Here is a 15759-nt window from a genome sequence, read left to right on the forward strand (position 1 = left end):
AGAGATGTAGTCTGAAAATGTAAGTTCTTAAAGTTCTACTAATAAGACAAGCAATTGAAGACAGAAAAAATATCTTTGCTTGGTACAAAATTGGCACCAGGCAAACCTCACTGGAAAAATAATTCTGCAACTGGGAATCTCAGGACATGGGTGCTTCCATCATTACAGCCCTTTTGGCTCAACTATTCCATTCTAGACTAAACATTTTACGGGAATAAAATCAGTCATAAAAACCAACCCAATGGTTTTAAATTCCTTCGCTAATGAGCCACCTGAGGAGGATAGTCCATTAGGATAAAGACAGGGGTTTATTTTGTTATAAAACAACACAGATATGCAAAAAAAAAATATTTGTAAGGAAGAAGAATTCCATCCATGATGAGGTGGAGTGGGGATTTGAGAGTACTGTATAACCTTCTTCATGAGAACCACAGTAGTATAATTGCTTGAGCATAAGACTCTGGAGACCTGGGTTCAAATCCCCACTTGGCCATGGAGGTCAGCTGGGTGACGATGGGCAAGTCAAACTCTCTAAGCCTTAGAGGAAGAAAAAGGCAACCCCTCTTTGGACAAATCCTGTCAAGAAAACTCCTGTACAGTTTTAACTTGGGTTCACCAAATATCAGAAATAAATCAAAGGCAAACAATAAAAACAACCCTCTCCATACATCCTGAAGCTTCTTCTAAGTCTATACCTATCCTTTCTTTATCAAAAATGAGGGCCACAATCCTGAAGCTACCTACACAGATTTTTAACTACAAGTCATCCATGCTTATCATTTCACGACTGAGGGGGATTGGCATTTCATTATTTTGTTTATCAATAACAAACACACAAACAAAGTCAGTCTTGAGTAACAGACTGAACAAATATTGTAAAATCATCAGCAAATATTTAAAGAATGTATCTAAATACCAAAAAAGTCACAAATATACTAATTAAGAAGGTGAAAGATAATGATGATTTTTCCCTTTCACCAAAAACAGTCACAGAGCCACAAATAAAAATGGTGAAACATAAATAACAGTATAGAAGAATGCTACCTAAGACTCCACCCCACACCCACAAGATTTATAAACACTGTACCTAATCACATCCCTCCTCACAAGAAATTTTGTACTAATTCCAACTCCTTAAAACTTGTGACTTGTGTAGGATGGTGGACCTTGAGTACTTCTTGCTACATGTAGAGTAATTTGTTTGTTTAATAGGTGCATAGCCCACATTTTGGCCAATGAGCTTAACGTGGTATACTTGAGTCTCCATCATGCACAAAACAATCTTAGGACATACATTTAGACTAGGAGAGATGAAGAGAGGCATAAAGTCACTTGAAATGTCACAAGGATCAGGGGAGAGAAGAACCCATACCTTGCAAACCACAGTCGATGCCATCCCTAATACAAGCCATACTTTATGCTCACTTTACTACATCTAGTCTTTAGTCCATATTCTACAACTGCAACTAGACTAAGAACTGCCCACTGCACATGTTTTCTTATTGATCTTGGCTTGATGGTACTTTTTATAACCATTGTAGAAAAGGAATTTGCCACCTCATCACCATACTCATGTTTTGCATTTCCATTTCTGTCTAGACATGAACACCCCACAGATTCATTAGTATAAATGTCTGTCAGCAGGTGCTTCCTTCCATGCATCTTATAAAGTTGATTGAGTCTATTACTATTTATACTACTGACTTTTCTTTGAGGCCCTATCTACATTACCATTTAATGTAGTTTTAGAATGCAGTTTAACTGCATTGAATTTAATTTTATGAGTCTACACTAAGTTCAATGCAGTTAAACTGCATTATAAAACTACATTAAATGGCAGTGTAGATGGGGCCTCAGTCACAAAGATGCCGATACTGACTAACATGGCTATGCCCTTGATCATGTCACACTGGTTCCTATTCAAAATGCAGTCAAGAATAAAATATGATGATGCATAATTTATTTGGGAACTTATTACTCCTGTATCTATCTTGAGATTTTTTGGTCCCTCACTCTCAGCTTATTAACTTTCAGTGGGAGTAGCACCATAGCACACCTTAAGAAAGAATGACTCTGATGAGATGTTGAAGCCATACAACAGTGATCAGCAGTGATCAGATGCTGCTTAAAATCTTGGAGTATCACCCTAACATATCATTATACAAAATGGACACTGATTAATTGGTATAACTATATAATTAATATGTTAAATGTGGAAATAACAAATTGCAAATGGAATAAAATAGATAAAATTGAAAAGGTTACAATAACTAAGAGTATGTGGGAACCAGTTAGGAATTATTTAGAGAATCAACCCTGAAAATGTTGAGGAACATTGGAACAAACTGAAGACCTCAATCATCCAAGCCTGCGAAGAAACTATTGGATATCAAACCAAGAAACATCAAGACTGGTTTGACGAAAATGACATCGAGATCCAACAGCTAATTGACAAGAAAAGGAAAGCCTTCCAAACTTGGCAGAGAGACATCAACTGTGCTGCTAAGAAAAAGATCTACGCCAGTGCAAAAGCTGAGGTCCAAAGAAGGACAAGAGAACTCAAGAACATCTGGTGGACAAAGAAGGCTGAAGAAATCCAACACCTGGCAGATACCCATGATGCTCAGGGATTTTTCAAAGCCACAAAGGTCATCTATGGACCAAGAAACCATGGCATACAGCCTCTACGCTCATCAGATGGAACCACACTCCTGAAGGACCAAAAATCAATCGCACTACATTGGAAAGAACACTACCAAAGCCTCCTGAACCGCAGCTCCAATGTGGCCGAAGAGGTCCTCTCATAAATTCCACAACAACAAACCAGGGATGAGCTTGCAGCACCGCCTAGTTTGGAAGAAGTCAGGAATGCCATCAGCCAACAAAAGAATAATAAAGCCAGCGGACCGGATGGGATCCCAGCTGAAATCTTTAAAGAGAGAGGACCTGAGCTGACACCACAACTCCACCAGCTCATAGAAAAAGTGTGGGTGACCAAGAAAATCCCAGCAGATTTCAAGGATGCCACCATCATCAACCTCTTCAAAAAAGGGGAAAGAACAGACTGCGGAAACTATCAAGGTATCTCCCTTCTAACCTCCGCTGGGAAAATCCTCGCAAGAATCCTTGCAAACTGCCTTCTGCCCCTCTCAGAAGACACCCTCCCAGAATCCCAGAATGGCTTCCACCCTTCCAGAGGAACCGTGGACATGATTTTCACTGCACGACAGCTCCAAGAAAAATGCAGAGAACAAAATCAACCTCTGTACATGGCACTCATCGACCTTGCAAAGGCATTCAACACAGTGAACCGCAGCGCTCTCTGGACCATCCTCCAAAAAATCGGGTGCCCAAGCAAATTTGTGAACATCCTGCGGCTCCTCCATGATGACATGATGGCAACAGTCTTGGACAGCAATGGCTCCCAAAGTGACCCATTTAAGGTGGAATTGGGTGTCAAGCAGGGATGTGTTATTGCCCCAACTTTATTCTCCATCTTCATTGCTATGATACTTCACCTTGTTGACGGGAAGCTTCCCACCAGAGTGGAAATCATCTATCGGACAGATGGCAAGCTGTTTAACCTCAGCAGACTGAAAGCCAAAACCAAGGTTACAACAACATCTGTTATAGAACTCCAGTATGCTGATGACAATGTCATCTGTGCGCATTCAGAAGAAGATCTACAAGCCACTCTAAACACCTTCGCAGAAGCATACACGAAGCTTGGCCTGTCACTGAACATCGAGAAAACCAAAGTGCTGTTCCAGCAGTCACCAGCCATCCCCTCCCCAATGCCAGAGATACATTTGCCTCTGGAAAATCTTGCAAATATCTTGGGAAGACAAGTGGACAAACGTCAGCGTGCTGGAAGAAGCAAAGACCACCAGCATTGAAGCGATGGTCCTCTGCCATCAACTCCGCTGGACCAGCCACGTTGTCCGGATGCCTGACCACCATCTCCCAAAGCAGTTGCTGTACTCTGAACTTAAGAATGGAAAACGGAATGTTGGTGGACAGGAAAAGAGATTTAAAGATGGCCTCAAAGCCAGCCTTAAAAACTCTGGCATAGACACTGAGAACTGGGAAGCCCTGGCCCTTGAGCCCTCCAGGTGGAGGTCAGCTGTGACCAGCAGTGCTGCAGAATTCGAGGAGGCACGAGTGGAGGGTGAAAGAGAGAAACGTGCCAGGAGGAAGGCGCGTCAAGCCAACCCCGACCGGGACCGCCTTCCACCTGGGAACCAATGCCTTCACTGTGGGAGAAGATGGCGGGTCACTCCACAGCCACCTACAAACCCACAAAAATAGTAATCAAGGAAGACCATCTTACTCGTCTAAGTAAGGGATCACCTAAGTAAGTAAGTAAGTAATTTAGAAAATGTGCTAAGATGTCGAGTAAAAAAATTAAGTCTGAGACTGATATTTCAAATGTAACTTCTGTAGTTTGATGTATAAATTGCATGTACAAGGAGGGGAGAGTGGGAGTGGGAAAAACCAATAAAACAATTAAAAATGGAAAAAAAACCATATCATTATAGGAAATTGCATGGCTGTTACTTCCACGCTTCTTTTTAAAGAGCAGAGGTATGTGCGTATTTGCATGGTATTGTATTTGTAAATAATTAACTGTATTTGCATATGATTGTGTTGACATACAATTAACAGGGTGTGCATGTTAACTATGATATAGATGCAGTCATGATCCCCTATTCCATTCCAAATTCTGGCAATCCTAAGCATGATGAGGTGAGGAGCACATATACATATACTCATTTTCCTCTCTTTCCTCAATTTTTCATTCATGCTCAAAGATGCATCAGTCAAAAGCCCAGTAAAAGAAAGCAAACATTGAAGTTTAAAGAGAACAAACAGTCCCAAGAGAGCTATACAGCAAGAGATGTCTGTCTGCAACTGATGCAGATGAGTGTTACATGTGTGGATAAAGAAGCAAGGAGTTTTCTTATCTGCCATTGCTATTAGTCTTGGGACCACTGAGACTCAGATGTCATTCAACCTGCTCCAGATTTTAGAGTGAATTTTCCAGGAACTGTCCTAGGCATTGAGGCCATGGGAGGAGTCAGCACCTTGGACAGATACACTCAGGGTAGATTCCATACCCTACCACCACCATGGGCCAGGTGTAATTTGTTGTTGTGGTATGCATTCAAGTCATTTCTTATTTATATCAACCCCAAGGCAAACATTTCATTGGATTTTCTTGGCAAGATTTCTTTAGGGTGGGGTGGGGGGGGGGGGGAGGCTGCCCTAACATTCCTCTAAAACTAAAAGAGTGGATTTCTGTGGCTGAGTGTACCTTCAAACCCTGGTCTCTCAGAGTCTTAGTACAATATTCAAACCTGTGAGAGTCTTCTTTAGAATCATAGAATTGGAAGAGACCTTGTGGGCCATCCAGTCCAACCCCTGCCAAGAGGCAGGAAAATCGCATTCAAAGCACCCCCAACAGATGGTCACCCAGAAGGAGCCTCCGCCACACTATGGGGCAGAGTTCCACTACTGAATAGCTCTCACAGTCAGGAAGTTATTCCTGATGTTCAGATGGAATATCCATTCCTGTAGTTTGAAGCCATTGTTCCACGGCCTAGTATCTAGGGCAGCAGAAAACAAACTTGATCCCTCCTCCCTATGACTTCCCCTCGCATATTTATACGTGGCCATCATATCTCCTCTCAGCCTTCTCTTCTTCAGGGTAAACATGCCCAGCTCTTTAAGCAGCTCCTCATAGGGCTTGTTCTCCAGACCCTTGATCATTTTAGTCACCCTCCTCTGGACACATTCCAGCTTGTTAACATCTTCCTTCAATTGCAGTGCCCAGAATTTGACACAGAATTCCAGGTGTGATCTGACCAAGGCAGAATAGACGGGCAGCATGACTTCCTTGGATCTAGACATGGAATATTTTCTAACTTTCAAGTAGACAGTAAATTGACCAGTATCTTCATTCTTGAGGCTACAGTGACAATTTGAATGTGTGAGTAAGCCACAAGAGAACATAGCAGGACTTTCACATGTTTTATTACTTTAAATCCAATGTTTTGTTTCAATACTGAGTCACTTCATGCTTTCAGTAGTGAGTCATCCAGTGTTGCTATTGAATGGTAATAAAGGAACTGACGTAAACACACTTGTGGAACAGCACAAAGAACCTTCTTTCTGATGCACCTGAACCAGCCGGTCAAAGGAGAGAGATCCACAAACATGGGATTACAGAGCCAAAGTGGTGTGATAGTTTAAGCATCAGACTATATGGAGACCAGAGTCCAAATTTCTACTTGGCCACAAAAGCCAACTGATTGACCCTGGTCAAGTCACATTCTCTCAGCCTGAGAGGAAAGGAAAGACAAAGCACCTCCAAACAAGTTTTATCAAGAAAACCCCAAAATAGGGTTGCCAGAAGTCAGAAATCACTTGAAGGAATACAACAAAAAACATCTTCATGAGGTTGGATTTTGAGATGTTAATGTCACAGTGCAAAAAATGTAACTAAAGCCCAAATACAGACAAAATGGTCATCATGTGTTGAATGGACTAGAGTGGTGATTCTCAAATGTTGGGCTTCCAAGTGTTATGGAGGTGAACTCACGGGAGTCTGAGGGCGCTTCTACACAGGAATTTAATCCAGAGTACAAAGAGGTTTTAAAAAAAACCATTACCTTCCAAAGAATCTCCACCTGGATTCGCTGCCCCAGAGCAATTATGCCAGATCATCCACACTGATCTGGAATTATTTCGATCAGCAGGACATGTGCCAGAGGTTTTCACTATTTTTCTCCCCATGCAGACTTGCTGCAGCACATGCCCAGAGTGCAGGAATGCCTGGGGTTTTTAAAAATGTGGTTATATGCTGGTGCCGTCCACATTAGTGACCCACATGGAAATCACATGTTTTCTGAGTCCTTGGGATATAATGGACCCCAATGTAGCTGAACTCAGACTTTCTCTTGACTTTTTAAAACATGGGTTTTTCTTGTTTAATGAGGTTTAGCAGGCATGTAGGGGTGAGCAGGCATGTAGCCGGGGGGGGGGGGGGGGGTTTAGGGTCTTCAACCCCTCCCCCCAATTCTCATGGTGGTCCGCGAGAAGGCCTTACTGGTACATTGTTTAAACTGTTATGTTTATTCATATCATGATCTGATCACCATGCTCAATATATCCCATATGCATAGGGCTATTGGGGTATGCTAGGGTAGACCCTCTTTCACTCAGACTCAGCCCCCCCCCCCCCCCCGGAAACAAAATCCTGGCTAGGGTTTTCTTAGGCAAGGAATACTTAGGCCCCTTCAACATTGCCATATAATCCAGATTATCAAAGAAGATATTCCACATTATCTGCTTTGAACAGGATTATGTGAGTCTACACTGGATCTTATATGGCAGCGTAAAAGGGGCCTCAGAAATGGTTGCGCCAGTCCCTTCATCTGAAATATGCTCTATACCACTGGCATTCAATGACAGTCTCCCATGGGGAGAAGCTGTTCTAAGATACATGGAGATTGACCAACAGACCTCACAACCTCTGAGGATGCCTGCCAAAGATTTGAGTGAAACATCAGGAGAGAATGCTTCTGGAACATGGCCATACAGTCTGGAAAACTCACAGCAACCCAGTGATTCCAGCCATGAAAGTCTTTGACAATACAGTCTCCCACTTCAGTACTAACCAGGGCTGAATCTGCTGAGAGTCCAAGATCAGAGGAGCTCTGGTGCCTTAAGGTATTTTTGCCCCCTTCCAATGTTGCAAGATCTTAATACTACTGTTGCAACATTGCTGCTACTTTTGTTATGTTCAAAAAATACAACCCTTTGCTTAGACAAAATAGCAGGCATACATTAGACTCTCTTTGTGTCTGCACATCTATATTTCCACCAAGCTGGAAGGGATGCCATCCCACTGGGAAACCACACCGAATATATATCCATCCACATTTTGCCCGGTGACTTCTTTGAAAGAGTGGTTTCCTGAAAATTGGGGGAAGAGTTGCCGCCTTCAAGCTCACCAAGATCAACTCAACACATAATGACGCCCCGAGGCAGGAAAACAAAAGCCCACCAGAGGAGTCCTAGACCACCAGCACATCTGCAAATGCTGGACTCATAGGCCCTTTCCACACAGCTGTATAAAATCCACATTGAACTGGGTTATATGGCAGTGTGGTCTCAGAGCCCTTCCAGACAAGCCCTATATCTCAGGATCTGATCTTAGGTTTTCTGTTTATCCCAGGGCCTTTCCACACAGCTATATAACCCAGAATAACAGAAAATCCCACAATATTTGCTTTGGACTGGGTCATCTGAATCCACACTGCCATATATGCCAGTTCAAAGCAGAAAATGTGGGATTTTATTCGGCTGTGTGGAAGGGCCCCCAGATAATATGGCAGTGCAGACTCATATAATCCAGTTTAAAGTGGAAAACCTGGGATCAGATCCTGGGAGATAGGGCTTGTCTGGAAGGGCCCTGAGTCAGGACCACGAGATCTGGGCTTGAAACCCTTCACAATGGATCCTGCCCCAAGCTATGGGCTTGTCTGGAAGGGCCCTCAGATAACCCAGGACCCTTCCACACAGCCCTATATCCCAGAATATCATGGCAGAAAATCCCACATTACCTGCTTTGAACTGGGTTATCTGAGTCCAGGCCCGTAGCCAGGATTTTGTTTCGAGGGGGGGGGGCTGAGTCTGAGTGAAAGAGGGTCTACCCTAGCAAACCTTTTGTATCATTTTCCCAATACCCCCATGCATTATGGGATATATTGAGCATGGTGATCAGATCTTGATATGAATAAACATAACAGTTTAAATAATGTACCAGTAAGGCCTTCTCGTGGACCACCATGAGAATTTCGGGGGGGGGGGGTTAAGCCCCCCAACCTCCCCCCCCCCCCCGGCTACATGCCTGTCTGAGTCCACACTCAGGTAATGTGGGATTTTCTGCTTTGATATTCTGGGATATAGGGCTGTGTGGACGGGCCCCCAGATAATCCAGCTCAAAGCTCATATTGTGGGATTTTCTGCCTTGATATTCTGGGATATAAGGCTGTATGGAAGGGCCCACAGACAACGAATCGCGAGTCCCCGTCCTTTCCACGGGTCAGACCTGCCTCCCACGCCCACCTTCCCACACAAAGGTGCGCGGAGGCCACGCAAACCGGGCAGAGAGAGCAAAAAGCGGCAAGACCCCACCTCACCTTGAAGCAGAGCCAGGCCAGCCTTCCCTGCCTTGATACGCCCCCCTGCTACTTTGTTGGGAGAGTCTTCATTTAAAAGAAGAAGGCTCCCTCACCACGCCTTCCCTCGCCTCCCATCTCAAAAGGGGTTCAACCCATGGGCCCTTCTGTGGAAATGAACGGTTCCAGAGGAGAAAGGAAAGCGGGGGCCTCTCCGTCCCTCTCCCCTCCCCTCCCGGCCTCTCCGTCCCGTCCCTCGCCTTCCTTTGTGCACGGCTTGCGGGTCCGGAGGCAGGAGAGCGAACGGCGCGGGGAGGAAGGGAGACGGGTGGGGAGAACACCAATGCTGGCAAGCCGAAGCGGAGGAGAGAGCCGCGCGGGTGTCCCTTCCTTCCTTCCCCGCCAAGGGCCGGCTGCCCTTTGGCCCCAGTAAGTTCCCCAGCGGCGCCGCGGAGACAAAAGGCGCAACTTCTGGGCGAGCGAGGGAGGGAGGCTTCCCCCCCCCTTTCCCCCCCCCCTTTCCCTCGCCATTGTTCGCTCACCGTCCGCGGCGCTCCTTCTTCTTCTTCCTCTGAGGCGCTGGGCAGCGAGAGTGCGGGCCATTAAAGGTTCCTGGAGGAGGAGGAAGAGGAGGCCAGGGGGGGAGAGGGGAGGCCGGGCAGCGCCAGGACCAAGGTCGCCATGGCGAAGAGGAGGAGGAGGAGGGCGAGAGGGGAAAGGGAGCAGGGCGGGCTCCGTCCCAAGAAGCGGGCTCTGCTACTCGCCGCTCAGATGTGTAGCCTGATTCCTCCTCCTTCCCCCGTCCAGCCCGGCCCCCGCCTCAAGGGGAGGCGGAGAGGGAAGCGGCGGCAGCAGTGGTGAAGAGCCCCCTCCAGTGGCGTCCAGGCGCGCCTCCTCCGCCTCCTCCTCCTCTCCCTCCTGAGGGAAGGGGCTCGCGAGCTCTTTCAGAAGGAGAGAGAGAGAGAGAGGTGTGTCTCGTGCACTTCCCCGGCGCGAGGGGGGCGGGGCGCGCGCGGCTGCCCAAAGGTCGGCTTCCCGCGACCAAGAAAGAGGAGGGGAAGGGGAACAAAGGGGAAGGGGACCTCGCGCTGAGGGGCGGGGCCGGCGTGGAAGGGGCGGGGCTACCTGCATTGGGCCCCGCCCACCATTGCTCGCTTCAGATCCCACCCCCCAACAGAGAAAATACCAAAAAGGGGTTTCAGCTGCCTGCCTGAGGCCCCATCTACGCCGCCATGTAATGCAGTTTGAAACTATATCCTTTGGTCAGTGTGTAGATGTCAGGAGGCCAGGGCAGAGATGAATCAAACAAGCATCCAGTTTGTTTTTATTTATTTATTTTCTATATTTATACCCTGCCCCAGGCCCATAGCCAGGATTTTGATGGGGGGGGGGGGGGGGCTGAGTCTGAGTGAAAGAGGGTCGACCCTAGCAAATCTTTTGTATCATTACCCCAATACCTCCATGCATATGGGATATATTGAGTATGGTGATCAGATCATGATATGAATAAACATAACAGTTTAAATAATGCACCAGTAAGGCCTTTTCACGAACCACCATGAGAATTTCGGGGGGGGGGGCTGAAGCCCCCAAGCCCCCCCCCCCCCCCGCTACATGCCTGCCCTGCCCTTCTCACAGGGGGGAGGGGCGGGAGGGGACTCAGGGCATTCTCACAGAAGCACCATACCATGCCAGCATCATAAAACATTCAATACAGTAAAAATATTTAAACAATAATTAAAACAATAGATTAAGACACACCTATTAAAAATCAGAAGCCAAAATCCAAGTCTGGGTCAATTCATTGTCATGAGTTGCTTAAGTCTTCTTTCACTTGCTGCCATTAACTGGTTGAATGCTTGGTCCCATAGCCAAGTCTTAAGTTTCCTTCTAAAGGATAGGAGCGAGGTGGTCAGTTTGATGTCCCTGGGGAGAGCGTTCCACAGGTGGGGGGCACTGATGAGAAGGCCCTGTCCCTCATCCCCACCAGTTACATTTGCAATGGCAGTAGGATCGAGAGCAGGGCCTCTCCAGATGATCTTAAATTTCATGATGGTTCATAATAGGAGATACATTTGGACAGGTAGTCTGGGCCAGAACTGTTTTCGTGATGGTTCGTAACAGTTTAATTAAAACAGCACTTACTTTCTAGCTGTTTTAATAGGCCAAAACATAAAACGTAAAGATAGCACTCAGCCAAAGAATATAAAACAAAAACTGATAGCAAACACTACACCATAGTCAAAGGGTCTAGTCCAGTGGTCAAATGCCAAGAGTTCAATGAGCAAAGTCCAGGGATCAAGAATCTATACCGTAGTCAAAAGCCATCGAAAGATTCAAGGTTGCAAGGGTTTAGGAGACAGGTCAGGACACCGAAAATCCAGAAACCTCGGGGGAAACCAGCAGCATCTACCACCAAAATATAACAAATATTTTTCTCCCAAAGATCAGTTCCAAGGCTAGCTCCTTATATCCAGAAACACCCTCTGCAATCTATCTCTTGTATGCCTCCCTTGATTGCTTTCACCCATGAACGCAGATCATTCAACCCTTTAGAACTAAGACTTACATTAACCCTTTCATCACCAACTGCTAGGCCTGCCACCACCAACCACCATCAACTGCAGAACATGATACATGACAGTAGACTCCTATACAGGCACTCCCCAAGTTACAGACATCCCACTCATAGTTAATAAGGGAAGTGAGGCCCCTTCCACACAACAGAATAAAATCCCACATTATCTGCTTTAAACTGGGATATATGTCAGTGTATGAGGGATATCTGGAAAGTAAGGTTACAAGATTTTAAAAAAACAAAAACAAAGAATGAATACATTTTAATAAAGCTTACATGGATTGTAGCATAGCTATTACATTATTTTTCCACATAATCACCATTCAGTTGAATACATTTTGTCATCCATGCGACAAGTTTTTTGATGCCTGTATCATAGAAGTTTCCCCTCTGCCTTTTTCAGCCAGTTTGTTTTCTACCCAGGTGTTCCTTCAATTTAGTGAACAGATGATAGTCACTGGGTGCGAGATCGGGACTCTGAAAGGGGTGGCTTAAAACATCTCAACCAAATGAAGTCAACAACTCTTGTGTTGCATGAGCAGTGTGCTGATGTGAATTGTCATGAAAAAGACAGACAGAAAAGAAATGGAATGAGGACGCTCATCTCTAACCTTCACCACAACGCCAGTTGATGAGCTACTGACGACTGGCACTGCTCGTTCGCTTCTGCCGGCTTCTCGCTACATAGCAGTGATACCAACTTCCCCGAGAAAATTCCCTGCAAGAGCTACATGCCTTGTAGCCTTACTTTCTGGATAACCCTCGTATAACCTGGATATTGTGGGTTATTCTGTGTTGCTCTTCTGGGTTATATGACTGTATGGAAGGGCCCTGAGGCAACAGGTAGTGAGAGAAATTAGCCCCTCCGAAAGGAAATTCACTCCTGGAAGAGCTGTTATCATGGGGGAAAGGTGTGTCTCCACTGAAGATTTCTCTCCAATCCTTGTTTGAAAAAGGCACATTTTTCAAAATCCAATTGTCTCAGAGACAGAAAGTGAAGTGAAATTTTCTGAATGAGCACAGGCAGCAAAACAAGCACCATAGGGGTGTTGACTCCTCCCTATGCTATCCAAAGCACATGCACACACATATATATGACTACAGTGAAACTTCAAAAATGTACCTGTTCTGAGTTACAAACAAATTCATCTTAAGAACAAACCTACAGAACCTATCTTGAACTGTCATATAAGTCTACACTAACCATCAGACATACAGCTTCATGGTACAATGCTAGAAAATATTGACCATTTCGGCTACCTTGGCAGCCACCCCTCAACAACAGTTTATGTTGACCCTGAAATACAGCATCATCTGAGGTCTGCGAGCATAGCATTTTTTTCCGAATTGAGCAGAGAGTGAGGTTAAGGACATTTGTAGGGATATCAAGGTGCTTCTTTGTAAAGCTATTGTCCTTCCAACTCTTTTGTACGCCTGCAAAACATGGACCATCTACAAATGTCACCCTCAACTTCTGGACTGATTCCATCAGCATTGCCTTTGAAAAATCCTGAAAATCTCTTGGGAAGAAGACAGGTGGACAAACAACAGCATTCTGGAAGAAGCAGAGACCACCAGTATTGGAGTGATGATCCCTTGATATCAACTTCACTGGACTGGCTATGCTGTCCGAATGCCCGATCACCATTTCCCAAAGCAGTTGCTGTATTCTCAACTCAAGAATGGAAAACAGAGATTTGAAGGTGGGTTTAAAGCCAGCCTTAAAAACTGTGGCATAGACACAGAGAACCGGGAAGCCCTGCCCCTCGAGTATTGTAACTGGAGGTCAGCTGTTACCAACAGTGCTGTGGAATTCAAAGAGGCACAAATGGAGGGCAAAAGGGAGAAGTATGTTGGAACTGCCTTCCATTTGGAAATCAATGTCCTCACTATGAAAGACCATGTGGATCCAGAATAGGTCTTTACAGTCATGTGCTGACCCACTGCCAAGACCCTACACTTGGAAGACAATCCGACGGCCACGAGTGATGCCCTATGATTATATGGCAGTGTAGCTCTAGCCTGAGTGAGGGGCGGTTTTCAGGCGAGCCTTTTCTTCTTCCCTCTTTCAAGCAGTTTTAGAGAGGTCCTGACACCCTTTGCTTTTTGTTTGGAACATCACTAGGCATCAAATTGAGGAGGGTGGGGTAGAAATACGCAAAATAAATAATAAATAATAAATAATAAATAATAATATTCTTATACATTTATACCCCACTTTTTCACTTAACTGAAGAGATTATCACACTACATTTTAAAGAGTGGGTATAGTGTGGGCATCCCACTTTAAATTTTATGACAGCCTCATGTAGAATCACAGGGTTTGAAGTTTAGGGAGGGGCCCTTAAAAGTCTCAGCCAAAGAGGTCCTGGGCCTCACTAAACTGCAAACATCAGAATTTCAAATACATTGTAAAATCAAGGCAGTTTGACACTGCTTTAACTGGGTAAAATATGTGTTTTAAACACAAATAGAATGTATACATTACACATGGGGATCTGGCTTTCCTTTATGATGTGGTTGCTAGCACTTTCTTTTGGCCATTCCTCCATGGTGTCTTATAAACCAAATGTTATTTTAGATTATCCACCAGTTGGAAGCTCTTCATTAGTTCTTTTCTGTTGCCTCCAGGCTGGGGTGGAGTTTGATACAGTTTTTAAACACCCTTCCTAAATTCTACAGAATACAGGGAAACTTGTAACTTGGTGAGCTTATTGGAATTCTCTAGTGCAACTTCCTGAATCGTATGTAGCATTAAAAGTCTCTGGCAGAAAATATTACCTCATCAACAAACTATAAATACTAGAATTCAATAGAATGGAATCATGACAGCTAAGGCAATATCCAGGCACTGATATCATATAGTGCAGATACATCACTTTGTGGTTGAAAGCTTGATAATACATTTACTTTTAAAATGTATTTTGAAAAAGCTCTAATAAAAAAGGGAAAAAATTACATTTACTTTTTGTAGGAAATATCACACTGACTGTACTCCCAAACTCTACTCTTGTTTGCCTACTTGGCATATATAACTGTTGCTGAACTTGAAGTCTCCTTTTAAATATAATGGCCAACAGCCATTGATTGACTTGTCCTCTATTAATTTCTCTAACGGTGTCTAAATCAGTGCTCCTAATCATATCTGCAGGCAGTTAATTTCCTAAATTAATAAGACATTTATGTCAAGAAGTATTTTCATTTGGCTAATGTACTGTGAATAGGCTTTACTGGGTCACCCCAAGATCTAATGGAGCAAGGTTAAAGAAATAAAACTCCATATTTGCAAATATTATTTTGTAGGTCTCTTGTCACATCCTCTCACTTTGCTTTGGTTATCTGCCTGTCTCAGATAGAGTATTCATATGCTTTAGCCAAACTTACCTGTCTTGGTCAAATGTTTCAACTTTGTATGCTTTTCCTGTATAATCCACACAGAAAAGATGTCAAAATTTGTATGTGAGACCAAATTGCTCTAGATCAGGAGTCCTCAAACTAAGGCCTGGGGGGCGGATATGGCCCTCCAAGGTCATTTACCTGGCCCTTGCTCAGGGTCAACCTAAGTCTGAAACAACTTGAAAGCACACAACAACAACAACAATCCTATCTCATCAGCCAAAAGCAGGCTCACACTTCCCATTGAAACACTAACATGTTTATATTTGTTAAAATTGTTCTTCATTTTAATTATTGTATTGTTTAAAAGGTGTTTTTGCATTATAAATAAGATATATGCAGTGTGCATAGGAATTCATTCATTTTTTTCCAAATTATAATCTGGCCCTCCAACAGTTAGAGGGATTGTGACCTGGCCCTCTGTTTAAAAAGTTTGAGGACCCTGCTCTATATGATGAAAAGCCATAAAATGATAACAAAGAGCAGCAAAGCAATATTTCCTAACTAGGTGCACAGATGACAAAATTGCAGAGAGGCAATGTAAGTTAATTAAATGTAAAATAATGGTTTAAGTGAAATATAGTGAGAAAGAAAAAAATC

General features: G+C 44.2%; 1 protein-coding gene across 4 annotated transcripts in view; it reads right to left on the bottom strand.

Moving 5' to 3' along the window:
- The window catches only part of FARP1 (FERM, ARH/RhoGEF and pleckstrin domain protein 1), a 243091-nt gene extending 232860 nt beyond the window's left edge, over positions 1-10231 (bottom strand). For 2 of the 4 annotated variants that reach the window (XM_060769525.2, XM_060769523.2), the window contains exon 1: positions 9728-10231. The gene's annotated coding sequence lies outside the window, so the exon portion shown is untranslated. The remainder of the gene's footprint in view (positions 1-9727) is intronic. The other 2 variants (XM_060769526.2, XM_060769524.2) reach the window with 1 other exon arrangement.
- Positions 10232-15759: the final 5528 nt, after the last annotated feature.

Source organism: Anolis sagrei, chromosome 3, assembly GCF_037176765.1.
Source record: "Anolis sagrei isolate rAnoSag1 chromosome 3, rAnoSag1.mat, whole genome shotgun sequence".
Lineage (NCBI taxonomy): Eukaryota > Metazoa > Chordata > Lepidosauria > Squamata > Dactyloidae > Anolis > Anolis sagrei.